Source organism: Macrobrachium rosenbergii, chromosome 5 (genome assembly GCF_040412425.1).
Source record: "Macrobrachium rosenbergii isolate ZJJX-2024 chromosome 5, ASM4041242v1, whole genome shotgun sequence".
NCBI classification, from domain to species: Eukaryota; Metazoa; Arthropoda; class Malacostraca; order Decapoda; family Palaemonidae; genus Macrobrachium; species Macrobrachium rosenbergii.
This window is the reverse complement of record NC_089745.1, coordinates 53,637,202-53,659,182: the sequence shown is the minus strand read 5'-3', so window position 1 is coordinate 53,659,182 and position 21,981 is coordinate 53,637,202. Positions and strand designations below refer to the sequence as shown.

General features: G+C 36.9%; 1 protein-coding gene and 1 long non-coding RNA gene across 5 annotated transcripts in view; one reads left to right on the top strand and one right to left on the bottom strand.

Moving 5' to 3' along the window:
• Cht10 (Chitinase 10) overlaps positions 1-1,647 on the bottom strand; it is a 113,382-nt gene extending 111,735 nt beyond the window's left edge. For 2 of the 3 annotated variants that reach the window (XM_067104369.1, XM_067104368.1), the window contains exon 1: positions 1,482-1,646. The gene's annotated coding sequence lies outside the window, so the exon portion shown is untranslated. Of the gene's footprint in view, positions 1-1,481 lie in introns of all 3 variants that reach the window. The other variant, XM_067104366.1, reaches the window with a different exon arrangement.
• LOC136838800 (uncharacterized) overlaps positions 1-21,981 on the top strand; it is a 412,093-nt gene that overhangs the window by 197,309 nt on the left and 192,803 nt on the right. The gene's annotated exons all lie outside the window — the stretch shown is intronic.

Here is a 21,981-nt window from a genome sequence, read left to right as displayed (position 1 = left end):
ATTGTTGTCCATTTAACCTGGTAGACTTTTACCGCTGTACAAGTGAAGAATTGTCAGGCTTGTACGTGGTCTGGTAAGACTAATGGACACGGTTGTAAATTCAGTGGAAGGGATTCCAGCAACCATATAGTTTATAAGCCCCCAGCATATGTGAAGGGAGGAACTGATGTTAGAGATGTATTTACTTTAATCCTTTTATTTATTCCGAACGCTCTGCCAGTGAAAATTAAAAGTGACCGATTAGGGTCATGAAGCAGCGAGAGAGGAATTAGCAAGTGAGACTGTTCATCCAGAATTCTCCGGATCCCCGGTTACCTTGAAATTGCAAAACGTACGTTTAAGTGCCTCCGCCTTCTGCCACCTGCTCCTCACATCTTGCTTGTTCGTTAATTTTGCTTTTATTGCCGCGCCGTGATTTTAATTTTTGTGTGTATAATTTTTTTTCATTATATAAATTCTTATTTGCTATCCCAATGCGGCATGCAATCGCTGAGTCATAAACGTTCCATAGCGAATAACGTTTCCGTGAGTGCCGATACGCCGTGACGTAGGTTATTGTCCGTAAATTACTTTTCTTATTTGGAATATTATATCAGTGGAATTCATGTAAAATGCTTAATATTTTTGATTTGTGAGATTTTGCCCTGGGCGATTTTTTATATAAGATTATTTTTGTGGATAATAAAAATATTTGCTTTAAAGTAGTTTTTTCTCAAGTCTAATGCGGATTGAATTATCTTATTGTTTTGTATTAGCCTTGGCATAATGGAAACTTGAGATATTGAAAGAAGACGTAATGTAAAAGTGGGACGGATGTCACTTTTTTGCCTTGTGGTTTTTTAAGATGACATCTAAAGGAATGAAAAATTAATCGCCTTTGACGTTTTCACAGAAAATTACAGATTTTTAATGCGAATATTTTTACATTATGTGAGCGTTGTAATGTGAGGTTAATGACCTTACCGCTTCTGACAAGTAATGTTCTTTAGCGAGTAAAGCTACTATTTTAAAACAGCCTTTACTCAGTAATATGTTAAGGTATGAAAAAATTTAAAGAAACAATAGTGCAAAAGGTGTAATTCACTGTGTACGTTTACTGTGTAAGTTTATGGTGGTTCCGTTTTTTTCAGTGTGTGTTTTATTAGTGCATTACTTTTTTTTTTTTTTTACAAACCCGGTTATTTAAATTCTTGTGGTTTCTGACGTTGCTCATTTTATGGCAATTTCTCTAACTACCTATTTGCCTACCAAGATTGTAAAAAGACATTTTTATTCCTGTCACTTTTGTGTATAAACATGAATTCCTATTTGGACCTACATTTGGAATGCATGATAAATTTTTTATCAAAGACCGGAGAGGCTTTTAAAAGAAACATCAGAGCAGAAAAAATTGTCAAAATAAATGAAGATGAGACTCATCTTTCATAACTGCCAACACATCCTTAACAAGAAGAAGCCAGCGAATAGAACGTCTTACTAACCTGAGGCACCTTTTATGATCTAGGGAGTCGCAGGGAGCCCCAACTATCAAACAGGAGACGATAAAAGCTCGCACACTCAGCAGCACCAGCACCTTCGCTGTTGCTGTTGCTGTCGTGGCCTTGAGCGTGCTGCAGGAGAGACACGCGAACGGCAACTGGCCCACACCGTTGGGAAAGCTTCCTACCTTACCTCTGCCACTGAGGAGGGCTCTCTCTCTCTCTCTCTCTCTCTCTCTCTCTCTCCACTGCTACCTCTTGCCCTCGTATGTGTCCCATCCCAGTCCCGCCCTCTCCCCATAACCTTGCCCAACCTCAATTACAAGTAAAAGGTTAGTTTTCCTTCAGTTTTTACGGTTATTCATTTTCATTTTAGGAAATGATGTTATTAGGTAAAGTACAGTCGTATTCAGAGTTTATTTGTAATTAAAAGGAATGATTTAGATTTTGGGCGTTCTGTGACGTAGGAAACTGATTCGATTTCCTTCAGCCAATCAGAACGTAGATGCTGGAAAGTTACGAAATATCGTCGATTACAATAATTACTTGTTGGAGGAAATAACGCCTGGTGACTTCAACGCCTCGCCGGTGTAAGAACTTCGTAAATGAGAAAGTCTCCGTAAGTGTATATTAGTGGCCTCTGCATTGCTAACAGGCTAAGTCATGGGGGATGGACGGGGTCATTCACCTAGGAAGACACCGGGCAGGAGCTTCTCTCTCTCTCTCTCTCTCTCTCTCTCTCTCTCTCTCTCTCTCTCTCTCGTACACACACACTCACATGCAGGATGGCACGCTTGTTGGGTCATATATTAAACTACCCCAGAATTATGTATTCATAATTGTATCCATTCGGGGTCATCGAACTCATCTTCGAACGCCATGGAAACTTGTTTGTATTGTTTTGGGGGATCGGGTAGAGGACCATACTCTCTATGGCTGACCTTGTCCGCCAAAGAAGGGGTTCTCTGTTGGAAGTGTGTTTTTGTAAGTCGCCATTCTGTCCGCGCTTTCTTCGTTGACATATGAGAAACAGTCTGAAAATCCCTTAGTTATTTGGCAGTGGATGGTGTAAAGAAAGTAATTTTAAATTGTATCTTGATTCTTTAATGTTTATTCTCTTTTCAGTTTAAATGAGCAGGATTCCACCAAATCGTTAGGAGTAGATACTTCATAAAATGCAGATAATTCGTTGCTGAATAGCATGAATTCTTTTTCACCGGTACATGAGACTGCTTATCTTTTGTTTATGTTCCCTTCGTGAGGATTTACAGAATACCATTTTAGCACAACGTGATACTTTATTTTGTATTGACCTTCAAAATGAAGATTGTTAATTCCTTTTACTATTTTTGGCATGTCTCATTTCCCCAAAAATCGTTTATGTTTTATTACTGATGCCAAGGAAAGAGTAATGATCGTGTGTGTGTGTTTGTGTGTGTGTGTGCGCGTGCGCAAAAAAATAATGGAAAGAATGATTTCATTTTCCAAAGTTTCAATAATTCTCACTAATTGTTATCACATTTTTCGTGGGCCTTTTCACCAAATGTCTTGTCAGCTACAGGTCTTAGATTAAAGCTGTAAGTTGTATTCGATGAAATTCTTACCCATTTCATCATGAAATGGCTTCTGCCTTTAGAGATAGGCATATTTTAATGCAAATTGTGTAATTCTTGTTTACTGTCCCAACCTCCTCTTTTTTTTTTTAACTTGGAGTTTCACCAAGAAGTATTTTTCAACTGGCTTTTGCTTGTAGTTATAAGCATATGTTAATGCAAATGTTTTAATTTTTATTTACACCGTCACGATCTTTATTTTTTTCATTAACTTCGTATATCACCAAGAAGTTGTATTATTCCACCCAGAAGCTTTTCCCAGGTACCAAGAGTATCCTATATTTAGAAGTGAATAATTTGTCTATTTTTAAGACCTACGTGCATTGCATAGACAAGAATTTGTTAGCGTTTGTATTTATTTTCACTGGGACAGCAGGATACATATCACCCGAGTCCTCGCTCCTCTCCCAGTCAGTGGCTCTATCGGGTAATATTTTCGTTTTAGACTGCAGACAATAAGTTGGCAACCTTTTTCATAAGAAATTTATTGCACTGTTGTGTAATACTTCGTGTGCACTAAGTAATTTTTTCAGGATGTTTTGATTTTTTTTATAGTCCCAGAATTCCCTAAAATAATTATCTGAAAATGTCTGCAAAAGGTAAAATTTTACAGTGCTGTAAATGGATACAGCACTAGCGTTTGCTGGGCTCCAATAAAAACCGCTGGGGCCAGCAACCTCATCCCTATGCAAGCTGAGAAACCGGAAGGCTGTACCTTTCTTACGTCACCTCATCTGACGAGCCTTCTGTTGAGTTATGAAGTGGTAAATATTTTGGAAGTTTTATGCACAGGGGTTCATCTAAGAATTCGGCAGTTAAAGTTCTTAAGTTCATGTATATATTTATGTATGAGAATATGGCATGTACTTTGAGAAAATTTGTTCTAACTTTATAAAGAGATTATCTCTCTCTCTCTCTCTCTCTCTCTCTCTCTCTCTCTCTCTCTGTCAATTGGGTAAGGCAGTGATCAAGCTCTTGTTTTAAACGCAAAAGAATAAATGGGTATATGTTTCGTATTCTTTTATCAGTGTAATTTTGTTGTTGTTAGCAAGGGATTTGTATAGAGAGATTTATGAAGATTACTAGGCAGATGATCATGTATAGAAACGTACTGATCAAAGCTTTCTTGTATTAGCGTAAGATATACTTTTAGTGCCAAGAACTATGCGCGGTCTTTCAGTGGTGACTAATTTTAGCTCCAGAGTTATGGGTAGTCCTTGAGCGTTTAGGTATCGTGTTGGGAACTCGGTTTTTAAGATTCTAATGGGATCTCCCTGGTAATCGCATTAGGCTTCAATATACTGATATAAATATACTGTGCTGGGCTTTTTGATTTGTTGGTAAACTAACGTTTCGGAATTTTAAAGATAGAGGCATTGTTATGGACATCCACATATGAGCGCTAGAAAATTCAGGTGCTGAAGTATTTGTAAACTTTGGCCATTTGGATATGCTTGGTGCGTCATAGTTGTTACATGCCTGCTCTCAAGACGCTCATCTCATAGCATTCTTTTGTGTGCGAGCGCTTAGTCTCCTGGAATCTCCTATTCGTCTGTGATAGGCCACATAAGGTGAAGAATGGAGCGGGTAACCCCATGCGCGGTCTTGATTTAGCTTTGATTTTTGGTACTTGACTGTGGGCGCGTTTGTTTTTCCTCATGAGCAGATGTTGAAATGTTACTTTCTAGGTTATTTTTTTTTTTATCCTGTATCGTTCCTCGCGTCTTATCATGTTGTTCCAGGGTTAGAGTAAGAGTTTATTTAGTATCTTTAGTTTTTCTGGCCACTTGAAAAATAACTTCCACCGGCTTAGTCCTCTTAAATTAGTTTTGCATATCATTTTTATATCTGTGGTATGGAAATTTCCTGATCTCTATGGAATAATTAAATATTTGCTGTGATTGTTAGACATTTTTAATGACTGAAGTGAAATTTAGTGAAATCTCTCTCTCTCTCTCTCTCTCTCTCTCTCTCTCTCTCTCTCTCTCTCTCTCTCTCTCTCTCTCTCTCTCAGAAGGGTACATTCATGGTGGTCTGTTTGTATGATCCTCTCCCAGGAGGTGGTTTTGATTGTTGGGTAAGAAGTACAAATTTCAAAGGTATTCATTACTCCGTTTGTTCTGTAGTGGTGCGAGAGCGGGCACCGGCCTTCAGGCTACTGTAATGGTTTAACATCGTTTTAACTAGGTTGTCTGTTATTTACATATTCCGCGTTGCACCTAGGTCTCTGTACAGAACCGGCGAGGAAAAGTTGAATAACTCGAGTTACAAAAGAGATGGAGGTTAATCTGTGCCAACGTCCCCTTTCCACCTATCTCCAACCGCCCCCCCCTCATCCCTAGACTCCCCACCCTCTTTCTGATCACAGTCTCATCCCATCTCCATCTCCATTTCATGCATAGGCTCAGCACGGAACGACTACAATAGACTTCCATAAATCACAGATCCCAATGGTTATAGTGACTTCAACGATGCTCTAGAAATGAGCTCTTAGACCTACAAAAATCGTAGCTGTTCTGAGTGACCATTCTTTTAAAGTTTTATTTGTGAATTATCGAGATTTTTTTTATTAGAAACGTTAGCTCATCACTGAAAGAGCTCTTTGATTCACAGATTAGCCTATACAAGTGTCATATTGAAATTGTCCATGAAATATAGAAGGATATTATTTCGTTTCGAAAGGATAATAGAAAAATTCACCATTTTTTGACCGCTCTGGCAATCTCAAGTAACGTAAAGGTAGGCAAAACTCGTAAATTTATATATATATACACAGTATATATGTATTTTATATATATATATATATATATATATATATATATATATATATATATATATATATATATATATATATATATATATATATATATATATATATACATACACACACACACAAATTATATATATAATTTTAGAATCTACTGTTCAGTTTTTACCAGATACATATGTAATTTTATGAGGGCATCGTGGATATCTAAAATGTCAGTCACACGCGCCCACATATAGATTATATATGTATATATATATATATATATATATATATATATATATATATATATATATATATATATATATATATATAATTAATATGCATCATAAATTCTTTTTCTACGTGCCAATATTTATACATATTTGCCTCGACTTGTAAAGATAGCCTTTTAAGAGTTTTATGGTGGTTTTATGGTCTTTTTATTTATTAAGTTGTTTCTAGGTAACAAAGGCTTTGTTGAATACTTTTTTACGCCATTTCTAATGAATTGGTTGATATGTTTGATTAAGGAATCAGTGTTACACATTATGTATATGATCTTTCGGTTTATATTCTTTCCTGATATCAGGACAGTATGGAAGCATTGTAAACTCGAACTTTTCTTTTAAATGAAAGTGTAAAGGAAGAAATGGAACTTTTGAAATAATGGAATTCATGCAACTCAAGCAGGGGATCGGAATGATGACTGTCTCGAAGGGCAAACCGTTTGATTTGCGTGGAAGGCCATAAACCGCGCTGCCTGTAGTCGAGAGACATTTATAAACTTGACAGATTTATGGGAGATGATGGCTAGCGTTTAAGCCCTGACCCCAGCCCGGTTTCTGGACTCGAATTGGTTGAACCACAAGAATTTAACAGCAAAAAGTTTTTTACGCTCTCGCTTGCGCCCGGTTTCATACGAAGAGTACAGTTAAGTCAGTCATGTGATTATCCTCATTATCACTGTTAGAAGTACTGTCATTACGAGATACATGTAATTTTGTTCAGTAGTGCAACCATCTCCTCCTCTTCTTTTAGTTTTCTGTAAAAGAAAGCTTTTGAGATGGATATTTGTCTGTCTGTCCGCACATTTCTGTCCGCCCTGAGATCTTAAAAACTACTAAGGCTGGAGGGCTGCAAATTGGTATGCTGATCATCCACTCTCCAATCATCAAACATACCAAATTGCAGCCCTCTAGCCTCAGTAGTTTTTATTTTATTTAAGGTTAAAGTCAGCCATGATCGTGCGTCTGGCACCGCTACAGGTGCCAACAGCACAGGGCACCACCGGGTCGTGGCTGAAAGTTTCATGTGCCGCGGCTGAGAGTTTCATGGGCCCCGGGTGAAAGTTTCATGTAGCATTATACGGTGTACAGAGAACTCGATTGCGCCGAAGAAACTTCGGCGCATTTTTTCTTCAGTTTTTTTTTTTTTTTTTTTTCTTCGAAAGGGTTTCCCCGATTAATCGAAGACAGGTTTATAGTTGATGCATTAGGAAGGGATCACGCTTCATAGCAAGACGTTTTCTCTTCCTAGATTCTTTACCTACTTATCCTGTGTACTCATCTCATCCTATGTACGTGTCTTTTGGCCTGTCCCATGTGCTTGTGTGCGTGCTCATCCATGTGGCCTTTAAATGTATAGCCCTTTTTATTGTCTGAATGTTGCTCGTAGCAAATAGCTCTAAGTCTTTTTGTCCTGTCAATGTCGCTTGTTCGAACAAGGACAATCTTTCACTACGTAACGACTTTGTTTTTTACACCCACATTATTTCACTAAAGCAAAGTATCATAGTCTCTCAAGGTGAACTTCTCTCTCTCTCTCTCTCTCTCTCTCTCTCTCTCTCTCTCTCTCTCTCTCTCTCTCTCTCTCTCTCAGTAAAGGCTATAAAAACTGGATATGCATTAATGGGAAAGGTGTGTAGCCATGTGATGGTAGTGATTGGAGCATAATGTAAGCTTTATGGAGGACAGAAGAAATTGTCTGAAATGTGCTGGAGGTCAGACCGTTTTGAAAGAACAGACAAGTTTTTTTTATGGGATTATAAGGACAATAAAACTAAATAAGGTATATAACGTTCCTCATCTGTTTTATGGGGATATGAAGCGCACTTTAGTTAAGGTAATGTGTAACATATAAGTTAAATATGTGAATGTGACTCGCATTCACGTAAAATTCTTGAAATTTTGACATATAGTTATTTTATTGTTTTTTCCGTATGATAATTGCGATAACAAGGATAACCACCATAATTTATTAACATGAGTAATAATAGACATTATTATTATTATTATTATTATTATTATTATTATTATTATTATTATTATTATTATTATTATTATTATTATTATTATTATTATTAACCAAACAAAAACTTCTTTCAGTTTTCTTCTGAAGATGGAAAGAGAAACCCACAAGATTCCTGTGTATAACTTGTTTACTTGTAAATATTTACATGTTACTTTTAAACTAAAAAGGGTCACAGTTAGGACCTGAAAGTACTCGAGTTTAAAAGTAACATGTAAATATTTACAAGTAAACAAGTTATACACAGGAATCTTGTGGGTTTCTCTTTCCATTATTATTATTATTATTATTATTATTATTATTATTATTATTATTATTATTATTATTATTATTATTATTATTATTATTATCGACGAAAGAAAACATACCGAACCTTTGTTGTTTAATTGATATTGCATCGAGCTAATACTCTTGGTCACGAAAAGCAAAGATTTAAGGCCTTTTACGTGAGATGCTCTTTTGTGATGTGGTTATTGGGAAGCAGGTTTCTTACTTGCATCATTTGGTGTGGTTTAAATAACGTTGCAAATTATAATAACGACTCAAAATATGCATTGAGTTTAAGGTATGAAGATTTGATCAGGGAGAAGTAAGAGAATAGAATAGGCAAAGTCGGATTTCACGAACCGGTGAATTGAAAAGAGAAGAGAAGAACTAATAGGAACAAAAGAACAAGAAAGGAAAAATGATAATTTTTTCTTGCGAGATTCCAAACTGCAGTATTTTTTCCATCGTTTAACTCAGGGTGGTCAGTGAGACTTATTACTCCCGTGCCTATCGTAATCTTCTGCTCACAATTATCATGGCGATACTGATTACGGTAATTAAATCTTGCACACTAAATCTTGGACAGTGCCGTGGTTTTCAAGGGAAAATGCTGGTTGTTATTCAAGCCTTTTAAAGAGTTTGACGTATGGGATGAGTTATTATTTGGGAAAGCTGAGATCAGAACAGGATGTAACGGCAGCCTCTCGTTTATTTTTTTTTTAGCTGTTTTCTGTTTTGACGTGTTTATGTCATGAGCAACCTTTTCAGTTTTCTCTGTTATTGATGAAACATTAAGTGCGCAGATTAATATCAGTTCTTTATGCCAGCTGAAGTCAGATTCTTTTCCTTGGGCTTTCATATAGTTTTTCGTAGTTTGTGGTTTTGGAATATAATCTTCCGCCGGATGAATAAATCATGTTAAATATTCTCCGTTCCTGTATAGCTTGTTCGTCTGAGTCACCTGTCCTATTTACATTGTCATTGAGCAGTACACACTTTATTTCGTTTCAACTCAGAGATCAAAAGTACATTTCAAGTAGAATGTTTATTATATTTATGAATGGTTGGAAGCAAAAAGTACAAGCATTTTAAATGTCGATTTTTCGTTAACGTGATTTTTTAGCCTACGAAAATCAGGGTCATAAACTTGTTCATTTTCTAACTATATGGTTAACTATCATGCTCCACTTCTAAATGAGTCACCTCACAGATGTTATAGAAATAATGTTTGAGTTTCAAATTAAATATTTGCTCCTGGTTTTTTGTCAGTGTAAGTGAAGATGGTTGATTGGGTTTTCCGTTATATTAGAGATGGGTTTGCTTTTCGTGTGCACTTGTCCGGTCAGGTGTTTGAGGACACGTGTTTACTTATTGCCTCATTCTGTACATTGTATCCTTGGAGAAAAATTACAGAAAATTAATTTCATTCATATTAAAGTGGCGTTGATAAGATTATCAGTGTGGATTAGTAGACATATAGTGAACAACATTTGGATCAGTATTGATAATGTACAGTATATTCAGAGAAAAGAATATGAATATTAATAGCTGTAGAAAAAGAAAAGTAACAAAAATTGTTATTGATGCTTTTGTTGTTTCAGTCCATAAAGCAACTAAAGTGTAAACAATTACAGTAACTTTGAAGAAATTAATAGCACGGAAAGCTATCTCTGAAGACTGTTTCAGTGTGCCAAGGACTAGGAATAGTATAAAGGCAATTACTGTCATGTGCAACATGCACGTTGACTACTCTTAGAAAGCTTTTTGTTTTTGTATTTTCCAGCAGTTGCCGTAATCATTTTGGTTGTGAGCATTTCGGTAGAGTACGGCAGTAATGCTTGATTTAAAATAAGCCAGGTGGTGTGCACGTGAAGCGTTTCATTATCTGAAGACAGGTGCATTTGTAATTGTGGATTTCACAGATCCGGGTAACGGCATGCAGCCCGCTAATTTATTCATTTATGCATTTATTGTAATCGTTGGCTGTCAATTATGTTTTGAATTATTTACTTGAAAATCTCACGAAGATGAGATGATAAAAAGTATATTTCCAGGAAAGCTTAATTATCATAGTTCAAGTTAACTGTTGTGTATACCTTATACTGGCTACTGTCATGTTATAGTAATGAAAACGATGTCCGAGTGTTCTTACTTTTTAATATTGTTTTTTGTATTACTGAACCATAGGTACATAATTTACTTAAAATTTCACTCATATTTGAATAATACGTATAAGTTCTCATACTCTTGAATTGCATATTTTAATTGATTAATATTTGGCGATGAGTTAGTGCCTGAAAGGGATCATTAATTTTTCAACAGAAATACCCTAAGTATAGTGCCTGAAAGGGATAATTAATTTTTCAGCAGAAATACCCAGAGTACTTAATGTTAATATTGAAATCCTTATGACGAAATTTGTCATCTCTGCTGTGTTTTTGTCTGATTATTTGTGCATTGTCTCGAAAATATTCTAGTGAGCTCTCGTGAAACATTGGGAAGAATCTTATATAATCAAAGTAGCATTCTACAGAATACAGGAAATGCTTTGGACTATACTGTACATTGCAGGTGCAACATATGGTCATGTCGTCATATATGTTGATGGGTTAAATGTGGATATTATTTGCCGCAGAGATTTTACATTGCTTCTAGATTTTTCAGAAATATTGCCACTGTCTCTGGTAAAAGTAACCGTGTATAATTGATGCAAGGGTTAATAGCCCAGATTTAAATAGTTAGCTGTTACCTTACATATTTACTACTTATTTATGTACTTCGCTGATGACCATTTTGCTTTGCGGGCAAATCACTTTCAAACCTAAGTTGAACTCCGTTTTGGAACGACCAAGGCGAGGTGGCGAGTAAAGAGCGAAAAGTTAAGTGTGTGGTAGAGACAGTAAACTTTTATCTAGATTAGAGTTAATTGATAAGTAAAGAACTCTCGGCATAAAGCAAACGTCTTCAACACAAATAGTAATTCTAAGCAATTAGCCGGCCTTTCGAGGAGATAAAAAGCGTAATAATAACATGGCCATGGAGAACGCCTTTGCGGCTCCCCGTAATTACACCTCTTAGTTGAACCTTGAAATGAGAAAATGATTCGGTTGTCGGGAGAGTAAAGAGGAAAAGAATAAAAGCTGTGAAGAAGCACCGCTTAATAACTCACGAAGGAGAAAGGGAAGGACCGGCTAAAGAGGTGCGTGTTTCACTTTTCGTGTCTAACGATTTTTTTCTCAAATACTTCCAGGGATTCTCTGACTAGTCCCGACACCCTTAACATTTCTTAATCATCTCGAAGTGTGTTAGGCTTATCGGTGGGGACTTCCACAGACGTTCAAGAGCAGTCGATTTGTTTAGTTTACGGAGTTTGATGTTGGCTCAGTTGATAGATGTTTCGCATTTGATGCCAGATAACTCATGATCAATCAACCAGTCTTTTTTTGAAGGTATTACAAGTATGGTTTAGACGCCAAGTCCCGACCTTTCAGACGTTGCCCACCGTCCCGAAGTACGTACCAAAACACCTTCATTTTGTATTAGGGGTCAGTGGTGAGGGAGGATGGTCCTTGGTCAGAAGTCCCAAGAATCAAGCGAAGTGTAGTATTAGGTCATTCACCTCACCGGTTGCGAGTCGGTATTAGATTCCTCAACGAGGCTGAAAGGTTTAAAAACATTCCCTAGGGCCATATTGTGGCCCTTTTGACATAGGCACTGAATTTTGTATTTTATAGTCAACTGCAGTGAGTTATTTCCAAGGGGAGGTGGGAAAGGCTTAGGGATAGCAGTCTCATCCACAATACAGGATGTTAGGTGCAACATTATCTTTCAGCAGTGGTTGTTATTATAACTTGATGGGGTTATTTCTGTTGCCTTCTCTTTTGCATGTATTCGCTCTCGTTATCGCGGGTAGCATCAAGGCACCGGGATTGATAAAAGAGATTGTACTTGTAAATATTCTTTTTATATAAGCTTCATAAGGCACCATTAAATTGGGTTTCACAAAGGCTATCAGCGGCACAGATCGAGGAGGACTTGTGCAGAGCTGGTTTGCGTCTCTCTCTCTCTCTCTCTCTCTCTCTCTCTCTCTCTCTCTCTCTCTCTCTCCGTAAACAATTTTAAAACCGGCTTTATGTGTTTGTCGAAATCAGCGTCCCTCCTGGGCGCATTTAACTGTATATTCAATTTTAAATGTTATGTCGACTTGGTCGTGGTCATTGCTGAGATGATTACAGTTGTAAAAGGCCGTTTCTCGCGTATTTGCTTTTCACTGAAGAAAATTATTTTATTATTTTTTATTCTTTAGCACTGGGGAAATATTTTGGTGTTATTTAAGATATGTGTTTATGCTTTTACATAGATAGGTAGATTGTGGTGAATAACACAATACCTTGTTATGGCAGGTGGGAAAAAAGACGCATATCAGCATTGTATGAACTCTCTTGACCTACATGTTTGTATCAGCAACGCCGTTCACCTGTGTTCAAGTTGTTGGGAAGCAAACAGAATATTCGTCGCCTGCAACCCATTACCTGGAGCATGCTTGAAATTTGAAGTTTTTATCCTGTTACTACTACTACTACTACTACTATTAATATCATTTATGTTATTATTATTATTATTATTATTATTATTATTATTATTATTATTATTATTATTATTATTATTGAAAGTGTGCATGCATAAATACGGAGCAAACCAAAAGACCATTAACTTAATCTTCCTCACAATGTAGTGCCTACTGAAAAGAGAGTAAAATAGCACGGCAGTAAGTCAAATCTATCAAAAAATAGCAATTAAAGTGTAAGGCAGGGAAGGCAAAGTACTTTTAAACTGCATTACAACCGGTATGCCACGCACCAGCATCAGTATTAGCACCACCACCTAAGAAGACCCTTTTCAGTGTATCACAGCAGAGGAAATGAAAGACGCCTGTTACCAGGCAGTGTGTGTGTGTGTGTGAGTGTGTTTGTTTGTGTGTTTGTGTGTGTGTGCCGTAATGGTACGGCAGCAGAATGTGGAAGCTGATGCTCTGCAAACCAGTATGATGCTGTAACACTCTCTCTAGAGGCAAGCGCACTAGAGAAGAGTAAAGGTAGTACTGTAGTAGTAGTGGTAGTTCGTTTTTGTTAGAGAGCTTATGCAGATGACCGAACTTTACGTCTCCTGTGGATGGCCCAAAACCCTAATGACCATTCTTGGGAAAAATGAAATTACGACTTCTGTTGGTGTTTTAGTTTTCTGTAAAAGAAAACTGTTGTGCCGGCTTTATCTGTCCGTCCGCACTTTTTCTGTCTGCCCTCAGATCTTAAAAACTACTGAGGCTCGAGGGCTGCAATTTGGTATATTGATCATCCACCCTCCAATCATCAGACATACCAAATTGCAGCCTTCTAGTCTGAGTAGTTTTTATTTTATTTAAGGTTAAATTTAGCCATAATTGTGTATGTGGCAACGATATAGGACAGGCCACCACCTGGCCGTGGTTAAAGATTCATGGGCCGCGGCTCATACAGCATTTTACCGAGACCACCGAAAGATAGGTCTATTTTCGGTGGCCTTGATTTTATTATACGCTGTACAGAAAACTGGATTGCGCTAAAGAAACGGCGCATTTTTGCTCGTTTTTTTTTAGATTATATATAAAAATCGTGGGTTGCTACTAACTTGTAGGAGAAACCCGATCTAAAGTATATGGTATTTTCTTTCACACCATTTACTGTTTAATTTTGTTGCTTTGTGAAAGAAATCTACCCTTTTTATTTATTTATTTATTTTTTATATTTTTTTGGGGGGAGGGGGTGGTTAGCAAATAACGGCATCAAGAGTTATATAATTTGATTACCGAAATAACGTATTTTGAAGATCAGTTTAACCTTATTAAAAATATCGCTGTCTAGAAGTTTTAGAATGAAATTAATTATATGGGCTCCAACACGCGAGATATAAGTTCATGATAAAGTCACCAAGTCACCAAAATCAGTTTGATGATATTTTTAACCATACTCTTTGTCAAGGTTATCTAGAAAGCAACTCTTTTTATATAAAAGTTTAAGTTTTTACCGGTACCCAAATGTTTCCCGTATGATTACTGGCTCTCACGAGCCGAATATCTAGATTCAAAGACAAACTTTTCGACAGCTTTAGAGAGCAGAGGAAGGATAAAAAGTAGTCTGTGATTGTTGCAGCCATCATTTATATTACCCTTTGGATTGGACTCAGTTTTATAGAATTTTCCGTCATCTTGAAAAATACCAATTAAAATGAAAACACTGAAATGAAAGGTATTGAGTTTAGTTGTATTAAAGAGTCATGGTTTTTTAACTGTCGGCAAAACACTACCTCTGTCCTCTCCTCTCCAGCTGTATAGGCTGGCGAGGAACCTCTCTTGCCCTTCGAACAAAGAACATTTTTGATGGTTGGTAGCCCAAGGACTGGTATAATGACGAGGAATGACTACGGGAGAATCAAAGGCCCTGAGCAGTAGTTCTTTGTCGTCTGTTGGGTTAAAGAATAGTTTCCGGACACATTGAAGTTTGTGGGGGCTTAAAATTATTGGTTAGTACGCTTGAATAGAACCCTCAATGAAAAGGCTGATTTTACATTATGAAATGTTAAGTTTTTTTAGTTTCTCTCATGCAAGTGGGTGATAATTATTTCAATTACATTGGCTGTCTGCAAACGTTCGGAAGTTCAGTATCGATTACGTAGTAATATGTTGAACTTGGTGCATTAATCATTGCATGGTCGTGTACTTTCGTCGGCAAAGTCGATCAGTAGTTCGACTTTTGATGTTTATTCTCTGAACGAGTTAAAATTTGTGAAAGCTCAATTTAATTTTATATGATGAAGGTTATTATTTACTTCAGACTTTTTATAGCACGGCAGTGATGTTCGGTTTTTTCTCAGTTGGCATGGGGCTCGAGTTGCTTAGTTTTACAGTAGTTACTGGAATATACTTATTAACCAGATATCCATCGCTATTGCAAGGTGGTTAGAGGGATCAGTGAAATCGCAAACAAAAGCCTCAACTAAGACAGATATAACTCTCAACAGAACTAGATCCATCACATTCTCGAAAATTACAAGTGGCTCCTTTATCAACTGCATTCGACAATAAGATTGTCAAAATTACCGGAGACGCCTGCCAAACTGTCACCAAGATATTTCAGATTTTACAGTATAATTACAAAGTGTTTGATAATATTTTTGCACGAAGTTTAGACCACACGTAAGCGGCCATATAGTGCACTGGTATGTGTTAGTAAAAGAAGGAAGCATCTGATTTTGTGGCTGCGAACAAATTTTCTGCAGATACCCGTTACTTGTATATCTGTGTTATATAAGTAAACCAGGACGTTAACTTTCGCAATTACTGTTGAAACTTCATATTGAATACGTTTCCCTTATCAGCGCATTTAGGGAGGTCTTATTTCTATAAGTTTTTATGCGCCATTTTGAGCGCGGTCTCTGTCCACCATTTTATGTAAGGACGCAACGTGTGGTGTTATCCCTCTCCAACAAGTCTGGAGGTCGTTGCCTGAATTCCACGAGGAGGAAGAGGGGAAAGGAGGGCGGAAGGAGAGGGGTGGGGGGAGAAGGTGGCCAAAAGGAGGGGGAGAGGAGGAGGAGGAGGAGTTAGTAAGCCCGAGAAGAATTCGAGGTCAATCACCTTGAAGCTGCCAGGTGAGAATCATGTGTCGGGGACGAGTAGCAGTTGTCGAGGAAACTTGTCTCCCCTCCGCTCGCTTCCTCCTCTTGCTTGTGCGCCGTTCCATTTGCAGTTTTTTCTTGTCTTACAGTTTTTTCCAAATTTTCCAGAAGATAAGCCCTAAGTTGTGCACATGTGTTGCATAATTATCACTGCATTTAATTTACTTGTTTATATATCTATCTATCTATGTATCATATATATATATATATATATATATATATATATATATATATATATATATATATATATATATATGTATATATATATATATATATATATATATATATATATATATATATATATATATATATATATAATGTTGCATAACTACTATCGTAATATGATCAGAAACAATTACAGCCAGTGTAATGCAGTGCTTATCTTTTGCTTTTGTTAGGAATGTCTCTCGTACTGCTTATGGGGTATATGAATTAATAATTTTAATTACAATTTTAGTAAAGATCATTAATGGTGAATTATTAAGTTATCAATTAGTTATAGTGCATTTATGCACGAAGTTCTCTCTCTCTCTCTCTCTCTCTCTCTCTCTCTCTCTCTCTCTCTCTCTCTCTCTCTCACACACACACACACATGCGCAGCGGGTGACCTCCATGAACAATATCCCAAGACGTTATCAAAGTTATTTTGTAAAGGCTTATGAGAGTCAGGTTTCTTAACGGAGCGTATATTATTATTTCACTGCTGAAAATGTGCAAGCACCGTCGTTGTTAACATGGTGATATGAAGTCTGATAGGTCGAATTCGGTGGCCTTTCTCTGCCTAAAGTTTACCACCTTCGCTTGCAAAGACTTCTGTATATGCATTGATTTTTACTTTCGTTCTGTCTGTACTTGAAATGAAGTAATGCACGTATGCATTTCATTCGATAAGCTATTTTTCACACTTAATTTATTAATATAATTGTACAATGGCACTTTGTTCTCGTTTTGTAGCCCCTGCTCTTCCATAATTTTACACATTTTATGTAAATACTCACAGAAGATATATTTTGATCATGTGTATTTGTATAAACCTTTGTATAATACAATTTAAAGCTGTAACCTTTCAATTAAGTAGGATTCAAGCAGCACTTATACGGTTTTTTTCACAGGTATAATTAAGAGGCAAGTTTTGAAAATCGAGGTAATATGCTTATTTTATGTGTACTCATTTCGCGGATTATTTTTATATTACGTTACGTTGCTTTGCTCTTGTATTTATAAATTGATCATAGTTAATGATTGACTAAAGCCTTTGATGTTTTGATGTACGCATAGCCAAAATACGCATACTTGGGTTTAGTTGAATTGAAGGAAACAAAGCGAACGAAGTGAATGAATCCATTGGAGTATTACATCGTTACCAAACAGTTTTTTTTATCTATGTCGTATGTTTCGGCAACACTTCATATATATAAAACTGTTTGAACTCTATACAACTTCAACTATCAAAACTGGCATTTCTCCCTAATATTTCCACTTGCTTAGCAGTATGCAATTCATTCTTTTCTGTACTATACAGGACATCGACAGAACTGAGGGACGTAGTCCCCTGTGCTATCTCATAACAACCAATTTAACACAAAATATACTATTACGTTTGGATTCAAGCTGATGCACCCATGAAGTTCGCATTGTCTGGAGACTTGGAACAGGAAGCTCATAGACAGTGGACCGTATAAATTCAAACCGACTGGAGATGCAAATAAGGTTTATTGGCCTTCATCTCTGCATAAGAGTTTCCTAAATCCAGACCTTCAAGTTTTTCCAACAAGTCTCGTCACCGGCAAGGCCATTACCTTGTTAATGTTGGCGCACTGTTGTTACTGTGGCAACCAGCATTAATGCATCCGTTATCTTCATTTTAGTAATCCTAAAATCTAGTAGCTTCATTTTGTATTGGGAGACTGTCTCTTAATTCTTCTCTGGGGGTTGAGGTTTGGATCATTATCCTGCTGCTGCCATAAATCAACTTTTTTTTTTTTCAGTGTCATAATCAGTTAAGGAGGTGCAAAGTTCGTGGGAAACTTACCTTTCCTTAGAATGAGTCCTGGCGACTTGTTTTTGTTTCGCTGCTGCTCTGGAAAATCAAGCATTCCTCAACATATTTTGTAATCAGAAGCTCAGAATTAATTGAGGGGCTTATCGTCATGGCTTGGAGTCTATTCAATTTTGAATTAACATTACTGCTATCGCCGTTTCGATACTGAGGCAGGTTTTCTTTTTATCAATCGGGGTTGAGGGTAACTAGACCTAGTTATAAAAAGAAATTATTTAAAAAGGTAAAAATAGGAATTATTAATAATAAAAAAACTGAAGTAAATGGATGTCTCCTGAGACAAAATGTCCTCTAAAACTTTAATGTGAAATTATTACATTTGCCTCAGCAATTAAATTTTTTTCCAGTAATTAAGAAAAATTTTTAAAGCAACATGTTATATCGTATAATTGGACCTAAAATGCATTTTATGTATTGCGTATGATGATTCAAGCATTGTAATATGTCTACCAGGAGAGAGCCGGTTTTGGCGTAACGGCATTGCGTGCCAGACAGAATGCAGTGTGAAATTTTCAGTTATAGACAAACACTGCTATTTATGCATCATCATGCTTGCCATGACGTAACCACCTGTCAGCCACCCCCCCCCTCTTTCTCTCTCTCTCTCTCTCTCTCTCTCTCTCTCTCTCTCTCTCTCTCTCTCTCTCTCTCTCCTCTTCTGGTGAAAGAAAATTTGGGCTGAAATTAAGTGTTGCCTTATGTAAATCCTGAGTGACAGGTCTTATTTTTGCCTTGGACTTTGGCCATTCTTAATCGCTTCCAAGTTCGAAAGGGTTTACGATCTGCGGTGCTGTCAAGATTACGTTTTATCGTCATGTTTGTTGGGAGATGCTCTTATCGTGATCTTTAATCAGATAACGTAGTTGTACATTTTAATCGTCCGAGGGGAATCAAGCTGGGTCTGAGCAGAAATGTTTATTTTTACCATTAAAATGTTATTGATAATTACGCACTTGGATGAAGGATTTCTTAGCACGATGCGCCAGAACTCTACCCGAGGTGATGAAATAATTTTTTAGGAGGCGGTGGGAGGGTTGGGACATTATTCCGCTATATTCATAAGTCAATATTTGTCATTTCAGTATATATGCCTCCATTCTCCCCGTAGGGAAGTGGTGCTGTCAGTGCACCGTAGGCATTACTCAAGGTTCTTTGCAGCGTCCCTTCGCCCCCTAGCTGCAACTCCTTTCATTCCTTTTACCGCAGTTCCATTCATATTCTTTCTTCCACTTACTTTCCACCTTCTACAAATTGTTGCATAGTGCACCTGCGAGGTTTTCTTCCTATTTCATATATGTAACCTTTTACTCTCAATTTTCCTTTCAGCGCTGGATAATCTCGTAGGTCCCAGCGCTTGGCCTTCGGCCTAAATTGTATATTCTATTCTATCCTATTCTATTCACTTATTCCAGTGAATGAAGTATTGGAAACTTTGTTCACTGCTTTTTGCTGGGATGGAGAACCTAATTTGTTTTCGGAGTTTGGGGAGGATCCCTAATGTGACGTATGTGGCGCTTTGGAACTGTCGTTGGCCATCCGTATACTTCGTGTCCGATTTCATAGTGTCTTAGTAGTAGCCGAATTGATTCAAAGTTAACTCAAGAGATGAATAAGAGTAAATATCTCTAACAGTATAACACACACAGGTTAGAGGTCTGATGATCTACATTATTCTTATAGCTGAATTAACTTCATTTAGAAATATTTGATGGTTTTTTCAAATTAATCATGAACCGCATTTGCGGAGAATTAAGCAAAAAGGAGTTATCTTCGTAACTTGACATACTCTGCGGTTTCAGTATACCATACTCGAAACAATCGCCCTGGTTTTGAGAGAGAGAGAGAGAGAGAGAGAGAGAAAACATCCGAATCTTTACACAGGGTGCGTGTTACAATTCACTTTAGGAAGCTTCTAGAGATGAATCGAGCATTAACGATATTCAAGAATTCTAGATCATGGGCATTGTACTGTAACATTAAGGACACATCACAGCGCTCAACTTATGGTTGAAGTAATTATGAATATAAAAGCAAACACTCTTTTCAAGGTCATAAAAGCCAAATCTAATATTTAAGAATGAATAAAAAATGTAAGAGGATTAATATTCCATATCCTTGGAGGTCAGCTGCAACCGAATTGACCCTGTATCTCATAATTACTTGTAGTCAGTAGGTTCCTTCGTGTATATATGTATCGCAAGATATTTCACAATCAATGAGTCCTTCATGGAAAGGAATAAAACCTCTTTGTATTCCTCTGTCACCAGGTAATGTTCCACCATTTTACTTTGTTGTATGTATATGGCCATCCTGTTTCTTCATATCATTCTTATGAAATTTTACCCGTTTAAGGCTGAGGAGATGGAATTACTTCTGCTTGCTTATTATTCTCAGAAGTTATTGGTAATAACATTGATAATGGGACCCCTGGGGTTGCAGTTTGGCTATATTCGTATGCAATAACTGTCCCAGTGGTAATGTTTATATGACAGAAAAGTATAATTGTTAGTTACCTATGCATGTTATTATTGTCTTGAAATAAGTTTTTATTTATTGTGCTAATAGAACTCAATTGGTGCATGTTGTATGTTCAAAGACGGTGCTATCAAAACATTTACGTCATATGGTGTGTACAATTACTTGAGAGGACTTTTCGGAAAAAGAAAAGACTTAAAATTGCGGCACAAGCCTAGGATTTTTATTTTAATACAAACTGAAGGTATGGCAAGATTGATATTTTATCCAATAGATTACTTAAAATTCAGCTACATAAGTGATAATAAATCACATTCGGTGAGAAGCCCTGCAGTGAATAATGCACCTTATATTAATGCACTCGGAAGCATCAGGAACCTGAGTGGAACGAAATGATTTCTTTAAAACATTCTCTTGTGCCAGAAATAACGAGGCAGCGAAGTGCATCTAACAACCGCTTCCTTTTGTATGCAGCATTTAACGTCCTATTAGAATGCAGCTTTCCTCCCTCGGCTGCGAAACGAAGAAGCGCCTTGGCGAAAAGTACTAATAAGAGGGAGCCTTGTTCTGGGAGGTATAATTACACGCCATGGGATAAATTCTTTTGACCTTAAACGAGTTGCAGGGAATTGCTTGTCATGAATTTCACATGGACGAGGGATCATCGTGGTTTTGTTTTTACGCAATTTCTTTAGTCAGTCTCATTTGTACTCTCTCTCTTCTCTCTCTCTCTCTCTCTCTCTCTCTCTCTCTCTGTCGGCTTCAGGTTTTCAATTGCTGATGGTTATCGTCTGCATGTATTTGTAAGTCACGCTCAGGTGTTGATGCCTTTATCTTCGCTTTTAGTGTGCATTGTATTACTTTTATTTATTAATTTGCTTCAAGTGCAGGAAAGCTATTGCCATACCCCAACCGTTGACATCCGAAATAAATTATTTTAGCGTTAACATGTTTCTTTTTATGTCTTACTTTAATTGTAATATTATCATAGTTTACTTTAAACCTTCTACTACTTGTCTGCATCATTTGTCCTTATGGTGCAATTCAGGGGTAGGCTTGTTAGTGCACAGTAAAATGATAATGTCTGCGTTTGGATATCAAAGTAAATGATGAAGTCAGCATTGATTATATTTAGGTTTTAGTGCAATAGTTGACTTATTCGCTGTGAACTCCTCCTAAGACCTATCTGCTCCGTTTGTCCCTTGGCTGGAAAACATGGACTCAGGATATCTCAGTGTACAATGAAAAAGGATATTCAGATAAATTTTAGTCAGCGTTATGATGCCTCTTCTCGTAATTTAGTTTAACTGATGCGATAAT